General features: G+C 37.3%; 1 long non-coding RNA gene across 1 annotated transcript; it reads left to right on the forward strand.

Moving 5' to 3' along the window:
- The first annotated feature begins 1,376 nt into the window (after nucleotides 1-1,376).
- LOC114013887 (uncharacterized) lies at nucleotides 1,377-6,706 on the forward strand. Its single transcript, XR_003557145.1, has 3 exons — nucleotides 1,377-1,468; nucleotides 1,562-1,645; nucleotides 5,813-6,706. It is a non-coding gene; the product is annotated as an uncharacterized LOC114013887 (long non-coding RNA).
- Nucleotides 6,707-7,816: the final 1,110 nt, after the last annotated feature.

The following is a 7,816-nucleotide window of genomic DNA, read 5'->3' on the forward strand; positions in this document are numbered from 1 at the left end:
AGCTGATTTCTGTCACTTAAAGATGAATCTCAAATTGACCGTCCAGAAGCATATTGTATGCAAAGTCCTAACACACATAGCCTAACTTTCTGCACTATTTTCTTTTGCAAAAAATAATTTATTCGCAAAATATATATAAGCAGTATTAGCACTTTGAAAAACATACGGAAATGAGCTTTTGTTTGCAAATTAAACACTACGAGTGTTAGTCAGTAAAATATTGGCTAGTACTCACATGTAATTAAAGTATACGGACTTTAGAAGAAAGAGCGTGTTTATTTTATGGGAAGAAAACAGACCTTGTAAAACATCTTTTAAGAGAAAGTTGTTTTTCTTAGATGCGAAAATGAATATAGGAATCTGCTGTCAACCATAAACAGCAGATTATAAAGGCATCAGATTGATTCAGATACCAAACCCTAAAATGTGTACCCTGTTTAGTAGCTACTTAAGTTTAGACTCTGAGGACCTCTTAGATTTTCTTGTTCTGAAATTTTTCATAAGCTCAGAATTAAACTTTTGCATGAAAATGAGTTATACCTCACCTGGGAGGTGTTCTGCTACAGGAAAAATCAGAAAAAATACATTTACTGAAGATACCTGAGTTGTAATAGACAGTTTCCTTTCTGAGGTTGTACCTACTCCTAAAATAAGTTTTAAAAAGTATTTGGCTGTTACAATGTCTGTCTTTGCATGACACTTTTCCATTCGAACCTGTATGCAAACATAAGCTTGCAAATGCAAATTTCAAAGATGTTTTTAATGCTATATGCTGATAATGTCATGGGATGCTCATTTATTCCAGAAGCATTTCCAGTCAAAAAGAACATGCAGATGTTTTCATTCTAACTCATCTTTATTAAGGTGAATAATTTGTATATTACAGTTGGGAGAAGAAAAGTAGATTGTAACATGATACCAAAACAAGTGGTTTTTAATATCTCAGGCGGTGTTCATTTCTGCATGAGATGCCTGCACACATCTCTTATAGACCTACTGAAGCATTGTATGCATTTGTACTTCCTGGATTTGTTCTCCTCATGCTTTATCTAAAGCCTGATGAGTTCAGTGTCCATTCTGATTCTGGATAAAGTTCTTTTTTCTTTTTATTGTCTTTGCCTAATCCTTAAATTTTGAGAAGCAGCGTACCCTTCCTCACCAGTTTCCCCCAGCCGAGCAGGTGCTGAAATGTCTGACTCCTGTAACTGCTGCTGTTGTTTCTGTTAATTAGGCCAAAGCAAAATCTATTCCTTTTTTTTTTTTTAACAGGAATGGGGCAGAATGATACATTTGTCCTCAAGGGATATGTCCATTTTCTATGCATGAATGAACTATCCAAAGCTTTGCCTAGCACATGTGTCAAACACATTTGTCTCATTTAGTAGAATAATTAAATCACAGCAACTTGTATTGTAGAAATAACAAAATTTTTTTCTAGATTAACTAACTTCTTTTCTGGGAGGAAAAGGTGACAAAAATCTTACATATAGAAGTTCTTAAACACGGAAGAAAGTAAGCATATCTTATGATTCAGAAATTGTTTTATTTATGTTTTATTTAGAGGAAAAACCTTGTTGACATCAAAGCCTTTGGATATCTACTGGACACTGAACTTGAGATTTCCTTGAAGATACTGACTACATGTGTAAGTTCAAATATTAATCAAATTCCTATTTCAATCAGTTTTTAATTTCAGCACCCAAAGCTGCATAAATGTATTCATGAAAGTGCTATAAGGAACTACAAGGAACAGAAATATTTGCAGGGTCAAGCCATTAGGTTATACAGTATTTTGGCCTATGACAATTTGAAAATATAGTACTTAACTTTTGGAAAGCATTGAAAATATCATTGTGCATTTATCAAGCTTTCATTTTTTAAAAAAATCTTCAGTAGTGGGTTTTTTTATCATGTTGTTATCTGTAGCATTTCCATTGTGAAATGCAGTCTTTGCTGATAAATAGGCACTCACAATTCTGATACATTTTACTTTCAGTGGAGAAACCTAAGAGCAGAGTCTGCTTCCCCTAATATTTTAACTGCTTGATGTTAGTGATTGTTGCAGTATTCTGCTGGGTCAATTTTGATTAGAGTATGACATCTGGGAGAAAAAAGGTAAGAGTCCCCAGAAAAGTTAGATGCAAATAATAATGTCATCACATCAAATTCATATTCCTTTACAAGTCTGAGATGTTAGCAGTAAAGAAGTGTGAGGTTGTCTGCTGATTTAATTCTGCTAGTGGTAGAAAAATAGATATATGTAAGTTTGCAAATTTGTAGGTAGCAGGGAGATTTTTATTTTAATGCCACTTCAGGGAATAGTTATATATAAGCACCACATGATGCATTCATATTTTCTGCTGAAACTCAGATTGCTGACATCAGTAGTTGTTGGAATTGAAACTTATATAGTAAAACCTGCACTGCAACAGTCCAAAAGCACTGCAGCAGTGAGAAGGAGGGATGCGGTCAGGAAAATATGAAGCACTCAGTCAGATGCCCCTAGAAGTAGTGAAAAGAATTCCACTGATCACAAGTGCTGGATCAGGGACTGAGGAAAAGATTTTGGGATAAGGAGAAGAGAGTAAGAAGAGAGAGAGCAAATGTCAAACTACTAGGATAAGGGTGCGGGCTCAGACCCTTCCCTGTCCCCAGTGGCTTACCTCTGTGTGTGTTGGCATGTGATTAAGAGAGTATTTTTTTTATTCAGGTTTATAAATATTGGTTGCTTTTTACATGTTTGAATCCAGACAAGGAGGTTTGCATTTTGGATATAATCTTCATTATATTCGCTGCAAATGCAGATGCCTGTATTTTGATTCCATTTTTCCATTCTTCCTTTAGAATAAAATTAGAAAAAAATCTCATTTTTTGGCTTGTTGTTATAGTAGGTAAGTGACAGGTACCTATCTGTCTATCAATGAACATTTAAAAAAGGAAAAAGGCTGGATTCTGAGCCCAGGTTGGGGATAGCTGCTGAGCAGGATTGGTTCTTTTCTCTGTAGGGGAGACAGGCTAGTAAAGAATCTAATTTTGGGAGCTGTGCAAATTATTTATGTCCTCGAGCATATTTTATGCAGTTGCTGAAGTAGATGACTCAGTTTAAAGTCTGCTTGGAGACAGGGGTTTAATGTAGATGGCTCTTTGCTTCCTTAGGCAGCCTGTGTTCCTACCTACTCCTGCGCAGGGGAGAGCTGTGAGGGGGTCTGTGGTGTGTCTGCATCTGAGAGGCTGCGGGAGACTGGAGTAACATACATACATGCAAGGCAGCTGGAGAGCTAGTATCACATCTTGATGTTTCCACGTGAATTGAGCCCAAGAAAGGTTTGATGTGGTAGAAACTGAAGAAAACTTACTATTTCTTAAAGATTTAAGAACACCAAAATTCTTGAGCTGATGCACGGGAGAGTTAATATGTAGTTTGGACACTGGCAGCATAGCCTTAATTTTTGCTGGATGTTGTGTAGCATGTGCTGTATTCTCGGAGGAGTTGAAGGAGCAGCCACTACAGAACATCCTTAAGCCCATAATAAAAAATTTGAGAAATGGAGCTGTAACTGTCTCATGGTATTTTAAAAACAAACTGTGAAAAGAAGCCTCAGGAAAATATTAGTTTTCTCAAAAAAAACCTGAAGTACAGAAAAAAATTTTCCGGTAATGGTAATATTTTGATGCAATGTGTGAAGTATTCATTTTTCTAAAGAAAAGTCAGAATAATTTGTGAAAGTTTTTTTTCCCAGCTCTGGCAATAAAAAGGACATCTCTCAGATCTTCATTAAAAAGTAAGCTGATCAAAATGGTTTACATATTATATGCCTTTGTTTAAAAAAACCTCAATTGTATTTCTGTCTGTAATGGATATTTATCTTTCTCTGTAATTGCCTGGCATTCTGGTTTCAATTTGACTCTGGCTTTGTAGAACACGCAGTTGATAAAACATAAAAAGAGGGAGTTTGACTTGAAAATAATAGTGAGTTCTCCGTTCACTGGAAGTTGTATGCTCACCAGACATTTGAGAAAATGCTTCCTTGTCTTTTTGGTTTACTGGGTTTCACTACATATTTCAGCGCTAATTGCAATAACCAAACCCTTAACTTTGTTTTGAGATCAGAGGGACCTCGAGGATGCTTTGAAAAGCTCACGACCAGCTGAGAGACAGGGAAGAGCCATGCCGCCAATGTTTTCGAAATACAACCACACGCTGCATTTTTTCTAAATGTTGTAGACACTGCAGCAAGGGTGCCTACTGGGGATGATCATCTGAGGAGAAGTTGAGCCTTCATCTTTATTAATACAGTTATTAATACAGAATGATTGCAATTACTTTTTCTGAAAAGGTTTTATTTGGTTAATGAAATCCAGGAATAGGGTTCGCTAACAATGCCCTAGGGCTCCTTTGAAATTTTAGTTGTGCCTCAAATGCATTATTCTTAAAGAAAAAATATCTCCATGTGTATTTTTTTATATATTTGGTGTAAATGAAGCACCTACTGAATAAATTGCAGCTGTTATTTACTTAATATGATTAGGATTCCTTTCATTAAAAAAGCTGATTTCTAATAAATGGACCCTCTGAGAAAAAATATTAAAGGACACATTGTCAAAATATGAAATGCTCTATTTTTCAATCATGCTGTTTAACTAAATAACAAACTGAAAAGGGTTGCTTCGTCAAAAGCACCATCAGAACAAAAAAACAAAAAACAAAAAACAGAAAAACAAAAAAACAAAAAGCACCATCAGAAGCTTCAGTGCGGTATTTACCAAAACTGATATTCAAACTACTGAACTGTTAGACAAAGGATGCCATGAGAGGCCACACCACTGTCATCTTGTAGCAGAATAAACTCACCTAGGAGCACCAGCTACAAGGGGCGCAGAAGAAAGCCTGCTTATTCTGTGTACTGGGTCTATGAATGAATGTAATATTTAGGTACTCAACATACATAGCAAAGACACTGCTGAATCTAGGCATCCTGGATGATATGAATACATGGGGCTAGAGCTAGAACATTAAGGATCACCTAAATAGGAAGTTCGTGTGGGATATCTTTATTTGCAGTCAAGCAGTGTTTGGATGTCCAGGAGGGATGGGAGCAAAACAGAATAGAAATTTTTCTGATTAGTAACATGCTTATAGAAAGATAAAGTCTTAAAATCAGAGTCTTACAGTCTGAGGTCTTCTTTTGGTAACACCTCTTGTGAAAGGTGAGGGCTGAGAAGTAACAGAACAAGGAGCATCTGCTCCAAGGCAGGAGTTACACAGTGCAAATCCTGTAATCTCTGCTCAGGCTGGCATGCTGGAAACAAGCAGAATAATAACACTTTTTATCACAAAAAGGATAATGTGATAACTGAGAGAGTGCATATATTGAAGGCTAAACAAAGCTCAGATACTAAGTTAATAATAATAATTTAAAATTGCCCCAAAATTACAATTGCATCATTTGGCAAACTGGTGAGGTGACTGAGGGAGTGGCAGTAACAGAACACGCTCCCAGTGACCAGTACATACAGATAAAAATAAATCTAAGGCTAGAATTAGGCATTTTATTTATTAAAGTGTAAACATCTGTGGTTAGCCTAAAATAATCTGAGTGGCTCCTTTCAAACTTCTTTATCTTGAACTGTATGGTCCTGCCTTCACTGACCATTCGGCATGGATATATTTGGGGTTAGATTGTTTTTTTGTTACAGAGGTGGTCTGGTTTCAGCTGGGGTAGAGTTAAATTTTTTCTTAGTAACTGGTGCGGTGCTGTGGTTTGGATTTGGTGTGAGAATAACGTTGATAACATTACATTTTGTTTTTCAGAGAACCTATGGTCCTGAAAGCGAAAATGAAGACTTGATCCAGAAGGAAGAACTGAAATTTAAAGACAAAGAAGTTCTCTGAGAAATGAGCCCACTGTGAAATGATTGCTATTTCTTGTTAGTATAGCAATGGTGCTAATGAACTCCATACAAAGTCCCAGCATACTTAAAACTCCCATGTCCATCTGGTAACACAAATATGAGCCCAGTCAAGATCCACCTTATTTATTAGTGGTGTGACAAGCACCCTGCAAATGCGAGCACACAGCTTCCAGAGACGGGCTGCCCAGCCAGGCCTGTGCCTGCCTGAATGGCCAACGTGCCTGTCACCTACCTTTACAGTATGTCTCTATGTGTATGTCCTGGTCACCTGAGGCTGTCCTTGCAATCAAAAGGGAAAACCAGAAACTTTGATGGTGGGATATAGCCGGTTGCTGATGACTAGAGACATTACGTTTTGGAGTGCAAATTTTTCATAAAGTGAGTCCAGGATTCACTAAATTCACTTGGTTGGATGCGACCCATCACCCATGAGTGTTTAATTAGCCTTGGCTTTTACATACTGGTAGCAAAAAGTCATCTCTGTCTGAGAATACTGCCTGTCTATTTAGATAAAGAAGGAAAATAATAGTTTGGTTACTTCCAGGGTATCCAGAACTTCTGCTAAATAAACAAGACTTGGAAGTATTGTGATATTTATTTAAATCATGCTCTTCGTAGCCATTTTTTTCATCCAACATCTTCTGCTGGTATTGTCATGGAGACCATGGCTGTTAATGTCATGCAGTCCTATAATATACACAGAATGAGTATTGCATCTCATAATTCATAAAGCCAGGTTTATACAGTGTGACAATCCTCACCTCACAAAGCAGAATTATAGCTGTACCTTTGTTGACAGCTTTGAACTTTGGACATTTACTGGCTATGTTGCCGACAAAACTGAGCAAAAAGATTCAGTGCTTAAGGTTACTTATGCATGTTCAATATTCATTTGTTCAGTAGAGAAAAAAACAATCCACTTCAGTGGATTTGTTTTGTTTTGTTTTGTTTTGGTTGTAATAAAAGAATACAGTCCAAGTAATCTCAGCGCACAGAACAGCAATGTAATTGACAGCTACATAATCAGTGCAAAGTGTGCTCACTAGTATTGGTCAAATTCCTTTGGGAATTCGAATGTATAGCTTCTGCACAAAATCCTTTGGTGGTGACTCAGACTAAGACAGATGACTTTGAACTGGGAATGCACTGACAGGCCATTGGCTTGGCTCAGGCGCAGAACTGGTATTCTCAGGAAAGAGACAGTAAAAATGAATCTTAGACAAAAAACTTAAACCACTATAACTGCAGAAGTAAGACCTCATTTAGACATTCTAAGTCACACCACGTGTATGTCAGGACTATTTCCTCTTCAGCGACATGGCTCTAACAGTAAACCACAGCTTCATTTCCTCTTTTACCTAAGACATAGACATCAGAGACAAAATCCAGCAAGTCCTTTTGCTACTCTGCCATAAAAAGAGAAGATCCAAGTTTCCTAGGACAGGACTTACTGAAGACTTAGAGTACACAGCTTGAAATACTGTCCAGCCATCGCACTAGTTTTATTCCTAGATACCTGATCTAGGTGAAGATGTCCCTGCTCATTGCAGGGGAGGGTTGGGCTGGGCTACATGGCCATTACAGATCCCTTCCAACCCAAACCATTCTATGATTCTGTGGGTATCAGCTGTATGAAGCCATGCTTTAGAAAGGATGGAAAACAAACTCCTCTCTCCCTGGGGAATCCAGGTACATTACCTAGGACGTACCAGATAAACACAGATGAACCAGAAACAACCGTTCACTGCCTTTAACCTGGCTTTTAAGTCACTCGCCTGAAATGTATTAAATATGAGCATTAAAAGGCATGAGGTGTGAAGAGAATGAGCAATGAGCATTCATATTTGTGGACATGTATATCATTACAAAAACACAGAGAGGTGTTTCTTATATTCAAGCAATG

This window comes from Falco peregrinus, chromosome 6 (assembly GCF_023634155.1).
Source record: "Falco peregrinus isolate bFalPer1 chromosome 6, bFalPer1.pri, whole genome shotgun sequence".
NCBI lineage: Eukaryota > Metazoa > Chordata > Aves > Falconiformes > Falconidae > Falco > Falco peregrinus.